This window comes from Bombus impatiens, unplaced genomic scaffold (genome assembly GCF_000188095.3).
Source record: "Bombus impatiens unplaced genomic scaffold, BIMP_2.2 scf_0263, whole genome shotgun sequence".
In the NCBI taxonomy this organism is placed as follows: Eukaryota; Metazoa; Arthropoda; class Insecta; order Hymenoptera; family Apidae; genus Bombus; species Bombus impatiens.
In genome coordinates, this window is record NT_176682.1 from 606518 (window position 1) to 627778 (window position 21261).

Below are 21261 nucleotides of genomic sequence, written 5' to 3' on the forward strand. Positions count from 1 at the left end.
AAAACGTAAATATCAGCGGTCTAATTGTAGCCCCTTTTTCGTCCCGAAACTTCAACTTCTACAACACGTCCAAGCCAAATTCGATTATGCCAACCGCGATATATTTCGTTCGTATGATTTAGGATCGTGTCGCGAGACACTTTTTCGTGGCGATACAACTTTGACCCAATTGCTGGGAACGACCGGATGAGTCGAACTTTAAACTGCGCCACAATCGAAAGCTACAGCTGTACCATTTGTGTAAATTCACCTTATACGGATCGAACATACACCATCAGGTGTCTTGCTATGTTTTCGTGAATATTTAAAATTAATCCAATCATGGCAAAAATTTCAAATTAATTTAATTTCAAATTAAAACGAAGAATTCACAATCATTGGTGAAAATATACACTTACTGTGCAACTTCAGCGATTAGAATTTTTCTTCTTATATTGTGTAATTCTTCATATGTCATTTTTGCTTTGATTTCTTTGTTGCTAATGTTATGTGTTAGTCGTGCATAATTCTAATGTTATATACATATATAAACGTGTTTGTTTTCCTGTTTAGTGTTTAGAGATCGCTTCGAGAAACTCGGCTGACCGAGTGAGATTATGGTCGTCCGTAGAGGGACAGAGAAAGAGAGAGAGAGTTAATTGGGTGAATCGAATTAAGAGCCAGCCAGTATTTTCATTGTTGCAATTCTCTAATTAGTCGCGTACGAATTGACCAATTGCTTCCACCGGTTTGCACGTCCGCCTCTCGTTAATCCCGCGAGTCTGCGTTCGAAAGAGCAATCGCAAGATTTCACACAAAATCGTCTTCTATAAAGTCAGACGCGTTCCGATATAAGCGAAAATGGTGAACGAATAATTGACACAACGCACGTGAAATATTCTTCAACAACGCTGTCTTACAAAGATCTAAGAAATCGATGAACTCTTCGATCGGACTGACTTAAATCAAAACGATAACGTCGCTAAATTCGCTAATTCATCAATTAATCGAGCCAGCATGAACAACATCTAATTTCAAATAATAAGGACGATAACTACGCCACGGATTTGCGTGCAAAATTTCCGCGAGCACAATCAAAAGAAGTGGAATTATAACGAGTTACAACATTGTCTGTTTTATACATTTTTGCGTACTATATGCATTCTGTACATTTCTTGTATCGTCAAATTTCGCACAAATGCATAAAAGTTCGCAGCCTGCTAATATCACCAATAGAATACTAATATTCCGTGACAAAACGCAAAATATGCCCATTGGCAAATATCAACAAAGGAAAATTCTCCAAAACGTGGAAGATCGCTTACGAATTCGCTATAGCGTAATAATCACAATATCAAGAAAAATAGCAAACCATCGATATTCAACAATTCACGATAACGATGATCTTCGAGCAAAATTATTCTCGAACAAAGCGAAGAAAGAGAACAGAAAAATGTCCTCGCTTGGCACAGAGCAATTTCAAAGGAACGGTGGTTTTATGCATCGAGGAAAAGACGAGCGTCTCTACTAACGACCTTATCAGTCAACTGCTTATCACCGACCTCACGTAGCCGAGGACAGGTTTATGACTCGACTACTGCAATCGCGAACAAGTCTATCTCCGTTACCTCAAACGGTTCCCCTTTTTCTTTGTACCACTTTCCTGCGGCGTTTCTTGTTTCGCGGAGAGCTACAACGGCAAGAACAAAGCGGGCAACGGCGGTGCAAGCAGAGGCACGATTTTCGTCACTACGAATCGAACATAGTTTGGCCGCTGTTTCGTGATCGAAGAACGAGATTCGAGGCACGCGTGTCGGCGGGCAAACAGCTTTGATTCGATTCCATGCGAGTTTCTTCCACGTCGACGCCGCGTAGAATCGTCGAAAGGCCGGATCGATGTGCAAATAATCTCGTTTCGTGCCTCTGCATTTGCTTCGTTTCATTTAGCATTAAGTTTTCTCGCTCGAATTACTAATAAGATTAGTAGCTGACTCAATATACGATTACAGCTAACTACGATTGGACAAGCGATGCAAATTTCTCACGAATAGAGCGTACTTCATACAAAAAATTGGGTTGTAACAAAAATTCGTTCTGTCTTCGTTTGTATTTTCAAGCGCAGAGCACAGGATAAATACAGGCGCAGTGGCGGTAAAAAGCGAGTTTAAAATTGATCAGTGTGAACTTTAGGATGAAAAGTTGCTCGCATATTGGCAACAGATTATCTATTCTTTGGTATAATATGTGCATTGTGCTTATTCGTTCAATGTATTTCGTAAAATTATTATTATTACTATTATTTGTCATCCTTGTACACACTTGATACAAAGTACACACACTTTGATGATGACACACTTTGATACAAAGGAAAAAGATATACAGTAACATGAATGGTAATGGCAACACGTCATAAATGACGCGGAAGCATCGATGAATTACTTACCTACTGCATTTCTAATATTTTTCTTGACAGCACGCGACTCGCAAAAGAGGTCTAATCGATGGTCGAGTAAATTAGCATGTTTGCAATCGCGGTTAACGCAACTGGTATGAGCATATTACGATGTCTTTTTACATTTGTTTTTTCAATCGACGTTTAAATTTCCCATAAAAAACATAAACATCGATAGTCGTTTAATTAGGTCCTAAACGCTCGTTCAGTAGACTTTACGATCCGGTCTGATACTAACGCGTTTAGGATAAACGATTATGCAGGCGAATCGCGCGATTCCGCGATTACCACTAGTTACATCGAGTTGTTCTATCGGGAACGACACGCGATATCGACCGTACAATCGCACAGCAAATTGCCTGTGCACGATAATGCTCGGAGAAATAACTAAAACACTGTTCTCGGTGCATCGACGTGAAAATAAAAATCAACGAGAGAATTGCGTTTCGCAAGAGCTGAACATATATAACCGCGAGAGAGAGAGAGAGAGAGAGGGGGGTGGGGGAGGGGAAAGAACACGAATCAAAATTCGACTATCCTCGATTTAACTGCGGCCAATTTCCAGCTGAAAACCATCTCTTAGCGATCATGAAAATTACCGGTTACCCGAATGACCCTGCGTGACGAGTGTTGGGATTCAAGCATACTATAACTCACGGAAATATGCCACCATTTGTAGAGAACTTTTATAAACGTATTACGTGTGTTATATTTGGAACATTTTGGAATTTTGTTAGCGCTATAATGACGCAGAACCATCATGATTATATCGGTAAGATTTAGGAGAATACCGGATGTCTAGTGCAGGTCCATATTTCGCAGAGATCACAAAAAGGTTTAGATTTGTCGATTATCTGTTATAGTAATCAGCCTCGATGCTCACTACAAAGCATCTAAGTACTTACGGTTTGAGTATTAAGTATTAGTACTAGATGCTAAGTACTAAGTACTAAGTACAAAGTATTAGGACACATACTTGTTACATTTACTGAAAATCTCGAGCAAATTTTAATTCGTTTAGTGTTTTACATTATGAGGTGCATACGATGTGAACGAAAATTATGGATTTATAATAAAGCAACTAGAAAATAAAATTAGTGGAAGACATCCAATTTATACCACGTGATATTTAGCGTATATTTTGTATTATACATTCTATATATAATATAATATAATATAATATAATATAATATAATATAATATAAACGAAAATGGAGTGTAGTTATAATGCAGATTTTAACAGAGATTTAATTCAGACAGTATATATTTTTGAAAGTTGCAAATACTCGTTCTGGATTGAACCAGCTATAGAGATTAAATGCTTTGCAACATTATCGTACGAGTCATTATAATGTTGCGAGTAATATTCAGGCCTAATCGAGCGAACCTTCAATGCTGCCTTTGATCTGAATTTGTGAGTACACGTCGAACTTAATCCCATCGCTGGAATCACTGGAAGGGACTCACGTTTGATCGACACTGAAGGACGTCGAGAATTTTGTTACGCAAACGTACCTATATATGTAAATAAATGAAATTTTCTTGGACGAAGAAAAGTCGAGCCGAGATAATTGTTAGGCTGAAAAGCAGAAATCGAGCGGACCCTTGGTACGCAACTTTCACTCGCGTCTCGGCGCGTACCAAGACGCGAACAAAAACGACTAGTCGCACGAACGTTTGCCCAATCTGGCTTCTGATTGTTTCTGTAAGACACGATTTATACGATACACGAGGTTTTTCGGGAGGAGATTTCACGAGAATCAAAGCGATCAGATGATCTGGGGACAAGAGGTTATCTTAGTAGTGTGATATTGATATTAGGTTGACGTAAACGAATTATGGTTGTCTCAGTTGATATCATAACGAAGGTTCTGTTTTCAAGCTTGCTGTGATCAAAAGAAATGTTAAAACCGCATTATCGTATTTGATGAAATTTTCTCTGATTATTAAAAATAATAGGAGCAAATTCAGGTCAAGACGATTTTTCGACTCGGTGCACGGAGTCACTTTACAGTAACAGAGTGAAATATATTACATTATTAGTAGAGAATTCTAGCTATTTATTAGCTAGATTAATTTTTAATTAATTTTCAACAGCGTTTTCTTGCAATAGTTGAAATAATTTATTCTATTAACGATAGAGAAAAATGTAAGATATTATTAATATGAATTTATTTCAAAGTTACATATTAACTTAGTATACATTTATCGTATCAAATTTTAATCAGCACATTTTTCTCGCAGTGGTACGAGCCTAACAGCAAATGATCTTCGAAAATGCTCAGTTATTTAAAGTGAATTATGCAAAATTAGTAAGATGAGCTATTCCAAATGACCAAAGCAAAGAACTTTAGGAAATTGACGAATAAAATCGTACGATCTAGCAGACATACCATTAACAATTCTTTCATCACTAAAATCTATTATTAAAGTCTAGAATTCACGTTGAACCTCATTTACAAACTTACTATACTTAGTATCAGCAAACAACAGTAATCCATTGTCTATTATTCCGGACGTTACGTAGAAAACTTTGTGAAAACATCAGAATGGCCACAATCGAAACCAGACTTCCTTTCATCCGTCTATTGAAATTTGAAAAATCATCCAGCACGAATATACCGTGTCGATTCAGGCTCGAAAGTAACACGCTGATTGCGAGAAACAATAAAAATCGTGCATAAAACGTTTCTTGAAATCAAAAGTTCGTATGTTTCGCATTTCGACGAATTCTTACATCTCTTTTTTCGTCACGAGAATTTTTGTTCACACGTTTCACAACATCGGATAGCCCACGATAAATGCCAGAGATGAAAGAAACGTTTCGTCCGAAAAAAGCTATGGTTCAAAGAAATGTAGCTTTTTGAAGGTGGGTAGAGTAATCGAGGAAAATTTATTCGAAAGAAGCTGCAGTGACGACGAATTAAATACAATCGTTATTTTTCTTTAATTAACCGGCTATAAGGAAACTGGGTCGGTTGATGACTTAAGTGAAATTGCGTTCTACAATTTCTCTCTCTTTCAACTTCTTATTATTATTTCGAAGAAGCTTCAAACTATCGACTATTGACTTTGCTAACAAACGAATAGTTGTACGATGTAGTAGGAATAATAATAAAGAGACGTATGTCATTCAAAGTAATTCATTGAAAACAAATTCATTGAAAACAGTAAAATGATCGAACTTGGGTAATCTGTAACTTTCTTAATTTCGTTACTTCAGTCGACTTGATTTCAAGTTCGCTTGAAAATTGTTCATTTTGCTATCGCGAAAGAGGCGTGAACGCTTCGCTTTCATATCCACGGAAAAGTATTTGTTCGAACAGGATATGAAATTGGAATTACTAAAAAGCGCCGAAAGACGCTAGAAATGAAAAGACACTGAAGCAATTAAAAGCAGAAAACACATCAATGGAATTAATGAAAGAGAAACAGTATTTTCATTGAGTTTCCGATTCCGTGGTCCTCTTCTGCATCCGTTTGGCCATACACACGATATATAACACGTACAACAGAAAATAACCTTATTTGTCGAATTGAAGTTAAACTACGTTGATTGTAATGACCCGACGATGACCCACGTCGAGCACAGAAAAGGCATTAATCAAAGAGCACGCGTTGGCCAATCGTTTCGTGGATCGTCGTCCAAACCAATCGATAGTTTAATCTTTATTTACGGCTAACGTGAATAGAAGCTTAACTGGTTTTCCGTCACGTGACGTTTGCGAGGCTTCGCGGAAAGAGGCGAACGCCTAGCGCGTAAATTCATCGCGATAAGCCATGAAAAAAGAATTTCGAAGCGGTGGTCGTCGTGCGAAAGATAAGCTGGCTCGGCAAGGCTGTTACGAGATGAATTCGAACAGATGTTCTACGTGACCAACCGCACATCCTCGCTCGACGTTGTGAAAAATTAAATTTCTCCCTGCCAGGATATCTTTTTACGCGACGATATAATACTCCATTCACGCTCACGCTACATATTTTGCTCCTGGATGAGCCTAGTTTAGGAAAATCGACGAAGAACTGCTTTATTCCGATGAAACACGGAGTTCGGTCGATCGCGTACGTTGTTTTTCACTTTTCCTTTTAACTTTCGTTAGTTGGGAATACAATGGATGGTGATTCGTTCGATGGACGCGTATTTATTATTTTTAACAAAAGTTATCGATCAATTTCCATCGTAGAAGCCAAATCGATCAACTCGATGAATGAAGACGTACAGAAGAATGGCAGTTACAAATATTAGGTTTGAAAATTCTTCTTGGAATTTTCAATTACTTATGCCTCCTTCTTATGATAAACAAACGTACGAAGATAAGATCTGTTTGTTTAGACGTTGAATACAAATCTGTGGCTTGCGACTGGCTCTTGTACTCTGGCTGACAACAAGTCATTCTAATCATTTGAATTCTTCACGCGTGAAAAGAGCTTAAGGTGCTTGGAGCTCAGGAGGCTTTTTCGTAAAAGATTTCCAATTTACAGCTGATAAATAGACGAATTTGAAACATTTCGGTGTTGAGAATTTTCTCGTCCATAGACACGTGCCTCTGCAACTTTCTAAGGAATTAGATTCGATTTAATCAAGCGTGGGACAGGCTTAAGCAAGCTCCTTTCCTGGCGTGGACATAAAACCGAGAACGAAGGTTTACCAAGGGTCATTAAGCACCGTTTCTACACGAACGACATTCTCGTTTCTGGCAGTAAACGTCGACTAGAAACTGTTCAGAGAGTAGCTGTCTAGAAATTTCGCTGTTTATTCGAAATTCTAGCGGCTTGGGCCGAGCGACGAGGATCGACGTGGCAATGTTACGGTAAATTTACCGAGTAACCGGCAATGGGAAAACTTGCGACCATAAAAATGACGTTGACGGCTATCCTACTTCCAGAATCAACCAGTCCACGTAGGAACTCGACTGGACACAAGGTATTATCTAGCGCTGGTAATTGTTGCAGACGCTTCGAAACCTGATGGACGTTCATTTCGAAACTCAGATTTACGACGCGTACCATTACAGTAAGCTTGTAATAAAGATCATATCAATCATTCTGTCAGGTGTATAAAAAGATCCGTGTGATTTTAGTTCAACACCGTGACTGCTGTTACGGACCAACAGTGTTCTTATTTTTAGAAATTGAAACGTTTTCAATCACTGAGGTATTCTTTCTTCGTGCATAAGAGAAGAATTTTCCATTAAAAAAAAAAAAGAAAAAGAAATAGAAGTGAAACTGCTCTATGTTTTTTTAAATATCTTTATAAATCTTTCTTTTTACGTCGATCGAGATATAATCGAGATTCTAAATTGAGGGGATTTTTCAAGCATAATATCATATAGTTTAAAGAAGAAAGGTACATAATAACGTTGTTTGAAAGACAACAAGGTGATTTCAGTCTTTTACGAAGAAAATATGCTTCCGAGAGTTTTATTATGCTAGTGGTTTTCCTACTTAGCACCAACGAGCTTGAAACTTATTTCAAACATTTTATATTATAAATTGATAATCTATTAGAGTCGGGCCAAACATCGTGATACACTTGCCGTACAGTTTCCTGCATCCGCACGACTATTTCTTGATGAAAAATACATTTGATCTACTTTTTCATTCGGTCGGAACCGGCGTAGCGCATCATCGTGAGATGTTTGTATTGGTCTAACTGGCCAATAAATTTCGAGGAAATCATCGGAAGATGGGAGAATCGACGTAGAGAAGCGAGTGGAGTCGTAAGTTGTCGTGAAACGAGGATTTATCGCCTCATGGAACGATAAAGCGTCAGTTGGTCGTGTAATATATGTGCGTATAGGCAGATGCTACCGTGAAGTTTTACGAGCGTCGTTGCGACTCGAATAAGCGACGTGGAAAGAAAGAAAGAGGAGGAAAAGGTGCATCGAACGACGATCGAATCCGATCGAAAGCCGATCGATCCGTTGCGCAATTAGACACGGCGTGGTGGTTGCACGAACACGGTGAAAGTCGTCGACCGATAAAAACGAAATTGTTTCATCCTATAATATCTCTCGACTTTGGAACGTGATACGATATATTCGAATTAAACTGCACGAGCTCGTGACACATGATGAATCGTGATGAGCTTTTATAATACTCGCAATGATCGAAATAATCTCGCAATTTGTACAACTTTTAAGTTACCGAAATACCAATAAAAATAACCAATTTGTGATCCTTCGTAGATTTTTCCGAGTTTTTCAACGGTATTGCGACGAGATTTAATTTAATGTGGTCAAGTTGACAATTGCGAAAGTAACCAGTTTATAGTCTTCCAGAGAAATTTAAAAACACAATATATGGCGGTGCTTTCTTTCAAGATTTAAATGAATTTTTGTAAAGTATATAGATAAAAGCTGGTTTTTCCTCCCGCGTTATATAGCTTTTCATGTATCTTTATGTTGAATTTTTTGATACTAGTCTTACGTTTTATCTATTATATATATAATCGAAAAATAGAAATTAATTTTGTCACGATCATCGGAACTGCTGACAGACACTTAAGGATAAGAGTGGTTTAAAGTTTGAAGTATTTTTATCTGACGAGTCAATTGGAGATTAATTTGAGTGCACGTGATGGTGCAAGATGCATAGTGACTAGAATAATCGAACAATTAGCCTTCATCTATCGTCAGATTCTTTTAGACTCTTTTATTTTTAGTTTAAGGAAGTAAAGAAATAATCTACTGTTTTCTTATTTAAATTTAATTTAACAATATTTCAAATGGCTGCTTGCTCAGCCGGAAATTAGTTTTGCCTTCGGTTCGATCTTAATCGAGACATTAGTCGTGTTATGTATGTCGAATATAATTCTTCTCGGAAAGTTATCGGAAATTTCTTACGTTGAGCAGATTCGTTTGATTAAGACCCACTTCGCCAATGACATTATATCATCGATCATCTTAATTACATCGATCCTAATCTTTACAAACACAGATATAATAGGATTTACTTTTAATAAAAATGACGCGATACATTGTAGAAGACAAACAGCTCTTAGATAAGTCAATTATTGCATTCGCAATCTAGACAATTGAAATCATCAATTTCAGTTTGTTAAAGACTCCATTCTGTACGACGAAATCCAGTAAGAAGTCGAAGCGACAGAGAACCCGGAAGAAAAAACAAATCATCGATTAAGAAGTTAAGAGTTCCGAAGGTTATCGTGAAATAATTAAGATAATTAATCTTCCAGGGTGAAATATCTCTGATATCGAGTATTCACGCTTATTGATAGCAAGATCGAAGATCAACCGGTGCCTACGCGGATTTTCCTCCTTTGTCGTGGCTCAAAGAACAGAAGCTCCGATTGAACGGGAGCACATTGCAATAAAAAAAAGTGGTAAATACCTCGGAAAGATCATGTATCGAGCAAACAACAATCGCGAAAGGATTAAGGATGCGATTCGCAGTAAACGCTAGACGGGAAGCTGATAATCTTCTTGAAAAATAAAAGCCGATCAATCGGTCGAGCTGTCATTATCGCGTATCTCGCGCAATCTTACAGATATTTTCAGTAACAGTCCAAAAACAAAAGAAGAATTTACTAAGAACCCGTGACACCGAGCAAGCGAAAACAAAAACACACGTTTTAATTCAACGAATTCGATGCCGAAATAGATCTTCGATCAGGTTAAGTATCGCCAGATCGGTTGCGAATCGTATCAAGTAAATGAACTGACCAGAACAGCTATGTAAATACATGAAAAAAATAATATTTCGAATGTTACGTGTTTCTAAGAATTTCTTTGGAAATCGCGTTCATTCGTGTCATTTTCTTGCAAAGAAATAAAATAGTCAAAGATGGTATCCCTTTGGGGGTAGCCATCCACATGTTATTTAGCAATTAAGTTAGAAAAATTTACCAAATGTCCAGCTGGACAAATTGTAAAGTACAAATTAAATAATAAAAAAAAGAAGGAACTTTCTTGCAAAGAATGAAATTACGGGAGTAACTTGTTTCGTTTGAGAAGTTCGACAATAACGGCGGATTTTTATGCGACTATGCGAAACTTGAAGATACGAAAATACGCAGAATATATATAAAATATTCCAAATACAATATCACAGTTTGCAATTGATGAAACAAGTTTCCATATGAGTTCTTCTATTTTAATTGTGGCCATAAAAATATAAAACTGTACGAACATCGCCAGTCTGTCCATATAATTAAATTGAGAAACTTCGCGCTCCTTGTTTCATATAAATAACGTCCTACTTCATAAATTACCAAGCAATTGATAAATAAGATAAATGCATTTACTTTCTGTAAAATTGTCCTTGAATTGCAGCGTGCTCTTCTTTAAAAACCAATTTCTGAGAAATGTATCCGTGCGATTAATAAATAATATTATTAAAAAGAAGATAGTTTTACTTAAAAAAAAACCAACCAATTGATAAATAAGACAAATGCATTTACTTTCTGTGAAATTGTTGAATTGCAGCGTGCTCTTCTTTAAAAACCAATTTTTGAGAAATGTATCCCTGTCATTAATAAATAATATTATCAAAAAGAAGATAGTTTTACTAAAAAAAAAAAACTATGATCCTAAAAGATTTGATAATGGACAAAAAAGAACTTTCTTATAGCCCAATAAAAATTCAATCTTGGAAGGGTCGATCAAACGTGCGTCATTGAACAGCTTGAAAAAGAATTAGCTTGTTATACAATGCGTGCCGTAATAAGAAGGCCCTTAAATTCTTTCCTGTTGAATTTTTATGTTGAGTCACAGAAGCCTTATAAATTATAATAGCGTCGCGCGTCCGTTTCAACATAGAATTTGACGTGTTTCCTAGGACAGGTTTGCACACGTTCACCATTCAGGGCCTTCCCCTTATTTGTCTAACGCCATTATCGAATTCGTTGTGTCGATTCATACAACGTAAACGCACATCGACATGCATACGTTGTATCACAAATAAGAAAGCGTTGTTTGTACGAATAAATTAAGAAAAATATGTTATTAGATGCAGATACTGTTAACTGTTCAATTTTCACGGTAGTCGTGTGGCTTTGTATTTGGAATTGTAAAGCAGAACGATACTGTCTCTTATCAGGAACTTATCGTAGAATTGTATGTAAATGGCACTATTTTGAAATAATTTTTACAAGTTTTTAAATATTAAACTGTTTGTTGTACGTTTTACAATGGCCAAAATAATTTAAAAAATTTAAATAATTAAACTTTTAAATAATTTAGATGGGAAAGTAGGATGTTACTAGATCTATTTGAAGATCCCAATTGGTTGTTTGTAATTTTATTTGCACTAATTTATTATATGACTATTTTGCGATTTTATCAAATTTCAAACAACTGTCAGCTGTACAAGCGGAAAGGGGGTGATTCGACGCGAAAAAAGAAGTCGAAAATATAGAATAACAATTTTTTTTTTAAATTTTTTTTCTTTTTAAATTTTTCCATCGAGACAACGATCTACAGTGAGATCCGTTATAACGTACCGCACGCGTACCGAGCGAAAATTCAAAGTCGATTTTCTCGAAAACAAAGCCTCAAACGAAAAATGTTTATTCTATATTTTCGACTTACTTTCTCGCGTAGAATCACCCCCCTTTCCGCTTGTACAGCTGACAGTTGTTTGAAATTTGATAAAATCGCAAAACTCGAAAGTCGTTGAGGTGATAGAAAGTTCGAAAATTCCTCTAATCCGTCAAAAATCTTAAGCACGTGCAAATAAAAGATTACAGTAACAGACATAGGAGTTCGGACTATCCCAGAACGTCGCTATTAATCATTTTAATTAAAGTATTTAATCCAACCAATACATACCGTTAGTCTGCGAATAAAGAAGAGATGGCAAAATCGCTATCACCTGAAGAGGATTATACAAATATGTTGATTCACCTTTGTTTATTCTATATTTAATATTTCCCACGTTTAATCGATAAGCTCATGATCGACCGAAGATATATATTTATTTATTTATCTCATCTACGATCTTTTATGGTCACTAGCGATCGTGACTAACAAAATATGTAAGAAGAATATAGAGAAAGAAAACGAAGTGCAAAATACGATAAAACGAGATATATAGATAAATTATGGTATCCATACAATTATATAGATCATATTCCATAACAATCTCGAAACGCGTATAATGTAACCTTTTCACGAATGAAAGAAGTAAAAGCAAAGCTAATCGTATATTAAGTTAAGCGAGTATTACAAAGAGAAAGAAAAATTAATTTCGAGATGTTTCTTCGTAGCAATCAAGTAGCACGAGCTCGTGCTTCTGAGTTATACTAATTTCTCTGACGCAGTCGGCTTTAATCGATGATTATTGCAGCGGAATTACCGGATCCAAATACTCAACGATAAGGTATTCAGACGCGTGCGTTTCGATACAAGTGAATCACGTGTCGTGACTCAGTACTCGCGAATGTTTCCCAGCAGATGCGAATTCGTATCCAGAACCTGTTCTTTTATCATTCCAGCTTCTGTTCGAGTAACTTCGTAAAACCCCTTTTTCCTTAGGACACGAACATCATTCTTGTGAACAACTTGCCAGAAACAGGATGTACTTAAATTCGACTTAAACTGTTCTTCTTATCTAAAAAGAAAGGAAAAAGAATACGTCTTCTTCTCTCTCTTTCCTTTTTTTCTTCTTTTATTAACACTAGAACTACCATACCAGACAAATTGACTGGTTTTACAATTTTATAAATGTGTCGACCCTCGTTTAGGGATCCCAGATGGATTAATAATTCCTATTTCACGTTATATTTTTTTCGCAATGATGTAATGACTTTCGCAATGATAACTAAAAGAATAATATAATGAATTTTATTTTGTTTTTTATGTATTCAAACCGAAAATAATTTTGTACCAAGGCTACTCATACCAATACCAGTCGAAATGACTGGTACTTGTCAAAGTGTAAAAAGGATGCTGCAATCTGTTTATCGAATTCCAATTAACCAGTTTCCTCGTTTTGTACAACTTGCCACGCGTTTTTTAAATTTTTACCGCGTATCATCCAATATGACGATATCAGTTATCAGGAAAATTACGGATCGATCGCTAGATCGCTAGATGCTAACACTAGAAATACCACAGCAGTCAAAATGACTGGTTCTACAATTTTATAAATGTGTCAAACCTCGTTTAGGGATCCCAGATGGATTAATAATACCAAAAATCTACTACATAACATGGAATTCCTTCTGTAAGAAAGTAATAAATCAATAAATATAAAGATATTCTATTATTACGTATTTTTTAGAGACCTTTAGCTTCGTGCTAACTATCGATAGTTCTAATGCTAATCTTTAACCAGCGTATTGCGAGCGTGATTATTTACGAACAAGCTATAAATAAAGAATTAACCAACAAAGAGTTGGTTCAATAAAATTGATTTCTCAGTTTGAGAATAAAGATGAAAAACCTAACAATTTCACGGGAAGCGAATAACGTATTATTCCTTTTCTTTTCTTCTTTTTTTTTTTGTTAAGAGTTTTGCCTTCCTCGGGGAGAATTTTCTGTTTTCTTTGGAAGAAAAAATCCAGAGTCCAGACTTCCTTCGATCTTTCCCTACTACAAATAAACAAATATCCTTCAATTTCATCCTTTATATTCAATTCAATTCGATTGTACGCAGAGCCGAGAAACTGATTAAACGGACTAAGCAGAAACGCGAAATCCGTATTCGAATTGAAACTAATATTGCCGCTTAAAATTAAAAGGAAAATGTAAGGAATAAAATTACAACGGTCTATTCTAAACGTTTCAATTGGACCATTACGCCAATTGCTGATCGTTGACTGTTTATTTCAATTACGATCGACGATTGTCGTTTCACTTCCTACCAAGTCCTCTCATTATATAATTCGCCGCATTTCGTCTTGTCTCTATGCGTTGTGTATTATATCGTGTCCGAAAAGAATCGATGGAAAAAAAGGCGAACCGAGAGAAACGAGAGAAAGAGAGGGGGAGAAAGGGGAGAGGGAGAGACGAAGAGGAAAGAAAGTGGTCGTTGTTCAACCTCGTTTTCGCTCGGTGCTTCTGCGTAAAGGTATCTCGACGACGGAGAACAGGAGAGAGAAAAGACAAAAAAAAAGAAAAAGTACCACGAACGCGACTTTTCTACAGTGCTTCCAACGAAGGATTCCTCGTATAATGGAATGTCAAGTTGCATACGACAACAAAAAAAAGAAAAATAAAATAAAGCCACTAGGAAAAATAGTTGTGCACTGCATTACCAGAGAACAAGCAAGACATTGTTTTTTTTTTCGTTCTCTGTCTTTCTTTTCCTTTTTTTTCAATTTCTTTGTTCTCCTTCCTGTGCTCTTCTAGTCTTTCTGTGGAAGAACGCAACGTCTTGTGGACTGGAAAAAGCATAACGATAAGATGGAGAGATTAAAGTATTGGGAATATAAAGTGGCTTGTTAAGTGAAGTGGAAAAGATACTCGAAGACGCGAAGTATGCAACTCGCGTTGGTATGTGGATAAATGATCGTTTGTAGTTATTGGGGACGAATGAGGGGATAAGTAGTCGAAGTTTATCACGAGGATTCGGCGAAGTAAAGCGGAAAACCGGTCGCCGTAATATTCTTCGTGCGCTCTAATTCTGGAGCTTTTTTGGGGGCGCCGAGTTTCGGAAGAGAAATGACATCTGAATATCCAGCCCTGCAAATTTCAGAATTTTTCTAGAATTTCTACGCTCTTGAATATTCAAATTCTCAAATGGTGAAACTTTCGGGCATTCAAGTTTTCCGATCTTGTAATGCCCATAATTTGTTAATTCTTCAACTTGCAAACGCGCGAATATGTGCAGGTCTTCGAATATTTCAATTCCCAAAATTCGAAAAGTCACAAGTATTATCAAATCTGCGAACTTTCGTCGTTTACCGATCTGTGCTCCAAATGTCTTACACCCGAGTGCTTCCAGTTTCAGACATAAATCAAATATACTGGCCAGCTTTCACTTTATCCGAAGCCCCTTTGCCATTTCTCATTCCTTCGTCCCGCTGAATCGTTCACAACGCCACGATGCATCGAAAGGAGCGCGATAATAACGGACAAATCAGTGTGCGTCGCTGTCGCAATTAAAATCCCATTTACCTGGAATTAAAACAGAAGGATCGCCTGTATAAGAAGCATCTCGAGCTTCCTGTATCCTTGTTCCAGTATCAAAGCGATTATTCTTCCACGGAAGCACTGTTGCATTGTCCATACGATATATGTATGCCGAATTATTAACGTGCCCTAAATTCTTTGCTAATTATTATTGAACGATTGTTAATAATAAGACAATGGTAGGAAAACTGAACAAGATGTAAAAGGGGAAAGTGTTGGCAACTTTCTTAAGGTTCGTAACCGTTTGATTAATACACGGTAGTAATCATTGCCACGAGAAGTTTCAACGACTTCAGCATTCTAAAATTAATCCCTGAATGTGTTACGTGTGGTGAGAGTGGGAATATTTTTGATCGATTCAACGACAGATTTACTTGTCGAGCATATGTGGCGTGGCGACTATGATATCGCATTTCGAAACGAAAATTTAATCTTTCGTAACAAGGTGTACTATTTTTGAACAATGTATTCAACATCGGATGAAATGACGGGTGAAAAATCGAAATTTTGTGTTAATATAGGAACTGTTGGAATTTTAGAGAAACTTAGAATCCGAGGAGATTAGAGAAGCTTGGAATTTGAGAGTCTTAGAGTCGTAGCAGCTAAGCATTTTAGGTAGGAAGCTTAGAATTTTAGAATCTCCATATTTTGGAATCTTCGAATCTTGAAATTCTAGAATTTTGGTCCTCAGGATTTTAGGAATCTTCGAATCTTCGAATTTCGGAATTTAAAAATCTTGGAATTTTCGAGCCTTGAAATTTTAGAATTTTGGTCTTTAAGATTTTAGGAATCTGCGGGACTGAAAATTTTTAAATCTCAGAATCTTTAGAATCTTCGAATCTGAAAATTTTGGAATTTTAGTAGCTGGAATCTTGGAATCTGAACATTTGAGAATCTCAGAATCTTGGAATCTTAGAATTTGAACATTTGAGATTCTCAGAATCTTTAGAATCATCGAATCTGAAAATATGTGAATCTCTGAATTTTTGGAGTTTTCGAATCTTCAAATTTTTGAATTTTAGTATCTTTGAATTTTAGTATCTTCGAATCTTAAAAATTTAGAATTTTAATATCTTAGAATCCTAGAATCTTAGAATCTGAACCTGTGAGAATTTCAGAATCTTTAGAATCATCGAATCTGAAAATTTGTGAATCTCTGAATTTTTGAAGCTTTCGAATCTTCAAATTTTGGAATTTTAGTATTTTTGAATCTTAGAATCTGAAAATTCGAGATTCTCAGAATGTTTAGATTCTTCAAATCTTAAAAATTTAAAATTTTAATATCTTAGAATCTTAGAATCTTAGAATCTGAACCTGTGAGAATTTCAGAATCTTTAGAATCATCGAATCTGAAAATTTGTGAATCTCTAAATTTTTGGAGCTTTCGAACCTTCAAATTTTGGAATTTTAGTATCTTTGAATCTTAGAATCTGAAAATTCGAGATTCTCAGAATGTTTAGATTCTTCAAATCTTAAAAATTTAAAATTTTAATATCTTAGAATCTTAGAATCTTAGAATCTGAACCTGTGAGAATCTCAGAATCTTTCAAATCTACGAATCTTCGAATCTGAAAATTTTAGAATTTTAATATCTTGGAATCTTAGAACCTGAAAATTTTAGAATTTTAGAATCCTAGAATCTTAAGATTTTGTACAAAAATGTATATTTTATTTATTACAGTATATTTTAAATTCGAATGATTGTTTGTAAAATATGATATATGGATAAACACTTGTTTTTCCATACGTGTTTCATTTTAATTCCTTTGATATAACTTTTACGTTGTAGCTAACATCTCTACTGTCAAAATACCATATCAGATACCTACGTTCTCTCTAAATATATTTACCAACTACCAGTTCTTTTATTTATGAAAATTGTTTCTTTTACTTATGAAAGGTAAATTTCGCTTTTCGACAATTGAATTCGTTAAGCCATCGAGTCTTCAGTTTGTCAGTTAGTTTCGAAACCTGCAGAATCGCCTGGTTTACGTGCAAATAGCGTTTAACAGCGAAAAGCAGTTACTCGAAAGGATCGAGGTCAGACTCGACTCTTGTTCAAATCAAACCTGCGAACCGTTCTAATAAAAATGAAAAGAGAAAAAGAATCGCGCTTGCGGTGTTAAATTTACATTACAAGCCACGCACTTCTCGTTAAACAACAGTAACGTTTCCATGAAAATTCATAAAAAATCCTGTCAGGTTTGTTTGCAGTTTCTCGCTGCTATTTCTAAAGAATCACCGCCGCTCGTCAAAGACGAATTTCACTCGACGAGCTTGGCGTCTGGAAACTTTCTTTATGTGCACACGAACGCAGAATCTCTCTTTCCTCTTTCTTTCCCACAACTCGATGAAAACGCAAATTTAAGCTACTATAATCGTCTGTAACTTAGAAGCTATTCGTTTCTTTACACTGTTGACCAACAAATTTTCGAGTCTCTTTTCCTCTATCAGAAAATTATATTAGGTTGTCCGAAAAGTTTCTTTCGTTTTATAAGGAAATAATGGATGGACAACATTTTTCGTTTTATATTATTTTATCGAATTACGTATGATCCATTTTCTTCTATCAAAATAAAGATCATAACGTTCGACGGATTAGGTTTCATGTTTGTACAAAGATGCATCGTTGTAAAAGACGTGTCTGTAAAAGAAAAACACTTTTCGGACAACCTAATATTAATAATGGAATACCTGTACATCTGTAGACAGCAATTCGATATATAACCTATGATAATGAGGGACAGTTTAATGGATCGATAAAACTAGCAAATTATCTAAAATATTCTAAATTGGTATAGTTCTGTATAACAGTTTATGATCGTAACTTTTCGTCCTACTTTTCTGAATCATACGATGTTACGTTAATAATAGAACACTTCGTCCTCTCCATCTATAGACAGCAATGTCTTTTGTTTTACATTAGTTTATTGAATTATGCACGAACATGGTAATAGAAATATAACGAAATATATCATACCTAATTCAATAAAATAATATAAAACAGAAATTGTTGTTCATCTATTATCACCTTATGAAACGAAAGAAACTTTTCGGCCAACCTAATAGTTGCAGGTACTCAGATATATCGAATTTTGTTAATTTCATTATTAAACTTGAAAATATAGCTACAAATATCCAAAGTAATTTCAGTTATCTGTATGTATCTTTGATTAAAGAAATATTCAAAATGGCAGGACATTAACGTGTTCTTGTTTCACTGCATCGAATACACGTAACAATTTTTTTTTTATTATTATTTAATTTGTGCTTTACAATTTGTTCAGCTGGATATTTGGTAAATACGTAACAATTCACGAAATTTCTCCCTAATGTAATGTACATCGTTTAAATTTTACTTCGTTTGTTGACTATTGTAGCACGGTAGTTTCCGTTTAAAACGCGTCCATGTGTTTTATCAGTGTTCGTGTACGATGTATTCTTCCCTCTATTCGACCGATTAAATTCCGATTACAGGAATTTAATACGAAACTAATAGCGTTTCAATTACCGAAACAAATCACGGCGTAACTAAAAAGCTGAGAAGTGGCGCGAATGCGACAGAATTAGCGAAAATACGCGGTACCGAGGAAGCCAGAATCACAGACATTAGAAAACAGAGACTTGAAAATTTTCCGAATCACGTACACTCGCCCGATACTGACAACAGCAGAGAAATCTTAAATACATCGACGCAATGAAATGATTTCACAGCGATAAACACGACAATTATTAACAATGTTATGCAAATGCAAGTGACGAACGAAAATGATAACGAAGAGATAGCTGTTCACAAAAAAGCATTCGTAGCATTGAAAAATGAAGTTCGATAGCTCGAATTACAAGAAGAATGCAACTGAATGTAAGTTACGTTGAAATTGTGTAAATTACGTGACGTAGCAGCCAAAAAGATACGGCCACAAATATTTCAAGAAACTATCGATTAATCCTAATCTGTATTCGAATAAATGAAACTTCGAATGGGAAAAGCGATTGTTTTATCGTCCGAAAATTCCATTCTGCAAACAGTTTTGTCTTCCAATTAAAATGCAGGCTCTACTGTACCTGACTAATTTACCTACAATGTAGCACGATAATAATTTATTTGCCTTTCAAATGGAAGCGTAGAATCGCAATCAATTAGAATTATTTCTCTTCCAAGCAAACATAATTTTCATTATGGAAGATTAATCGTCGCGCCGGAATGTCAAAGCGATTCTAATTTGCGAGTCGCGTGAATGAAACCGGCGAACACGTTCATAATGTTGCACCGGTTCAGCAGGATATTTGCATCGTGAAACAATTATACTCTTATAATTACAAATATAATGAAACCCGTGCAACCTAATGAATATTCAAGTCGATTATCCTGTGCAGAACGTTTAAACCAAGAAAAGCGAACGTCGTTTAAACGGCCAACTCCTGACATTGTGAAAGATTTTTTTTTTTTTTTTTTTTATACTTTGATCAACTCTATACGAAGAATATTTTGATTATAACATCGTAAAAAATCCTATACGATTTAATTTATCGAAATTCTGCTGTTAATTTCGCGAATTAACGTGCAATATCTTTCATGAACCTTCTGATTCGAAGTTAAAATCGATGAATTTTTTGTTTCAGAAATTTCTCTTCAAACATCTTTAAATATCCGCGTTATTATAAACCTAAATATCTAAATCGTTATTTAACACAAGCTAATGATTTAGTACAATGTCGATCAGTGTTACAGATCTGTTGCTTCGATCGAAACTAACGATACTATGACAGACAAATGAAAAGGCCATTGTCTGGACACGTTAAGTACACGCGTTAAATCCAGAAATGTGTATTATTGAAACTATCGCGACGAACGATTGAAGGAAGTGTCAGATCGAGATCTTTAATTAACTATTTAAAATAGACATGCTTAATTAACAACTTACGGTAGTGCGCGTAAATGGAAAACAGCTGTTCATGTCCGACCCATAATCGGCCAATAAGGTCGTTCGGTTGCACGAGTTGCAGGAATTTTAAAATATCGAACACACCTTCCCGGATGTCGATAAATATCGTTAGGTTGCCACTTAACACGATGAACTACAATCCATCGATCTTAAACATTTCTTCCTTGTAATTATTTTACTTCGCCAAAACTTCGGCAAAGTAACTTTACCGAATGACGTTGCGTTTCGACTGTATATCCTAACACGTATTTTCTCCATACTAACATTGGAACTATCACACCAGTCAAATTGACTGTTTTTTACAATTTTATTTTCAAGTTCCTACTTCATGTTATATTTTTCTTCCGCAATGATGTAATGACTTTCGCATTAATAATATACTGAATTTTATTTTGTTTTTTCTGTATTCAAACCGAAAATAATTTTGTATCAAGGCTACTCATACCAATACCAGTCGAAATGACTGGTACTTGTCAAAGTGTAAAAGGGCCCTGCAATCTGTTTATCGAACCCCAATTAAGTTTCCCCAGTTTCCTCGTTTTGTACAACTTGCCACACGTTTTTAAAATTTTTACTGCGTATCATTCAATATGACGATATCAGTTATCAGGAAAATTACGGATCGATCGCTAGATGTTAACACTAAAAATACCAGAGCAGTCAAAATGACTGGTTCTACAATTTTATAAATAAGTCAATCCTCATTTAGGGATGGATTAATAATATCAAAAATATCTAATAATATCAATATCAATATCATCTAATAATATCAAAAATGTATACCAAT

The 21261-nt window shown here is 35.5% G+C and overlaps 1 protein-coding gene across 4 annotated transcripts in view; it reads right to left on the minus strand.

The window, feature by feature from the left end:
- Positions 1 to 21261, minus strand: part of LOC100744969 (TLD domain-containing protein 2) — a 312724-nt gene that overhangs the window by 149992 nt on the left and 141471 nt on the right. The gene's annotated exons all lie outside the window — the stretch shown is intronic.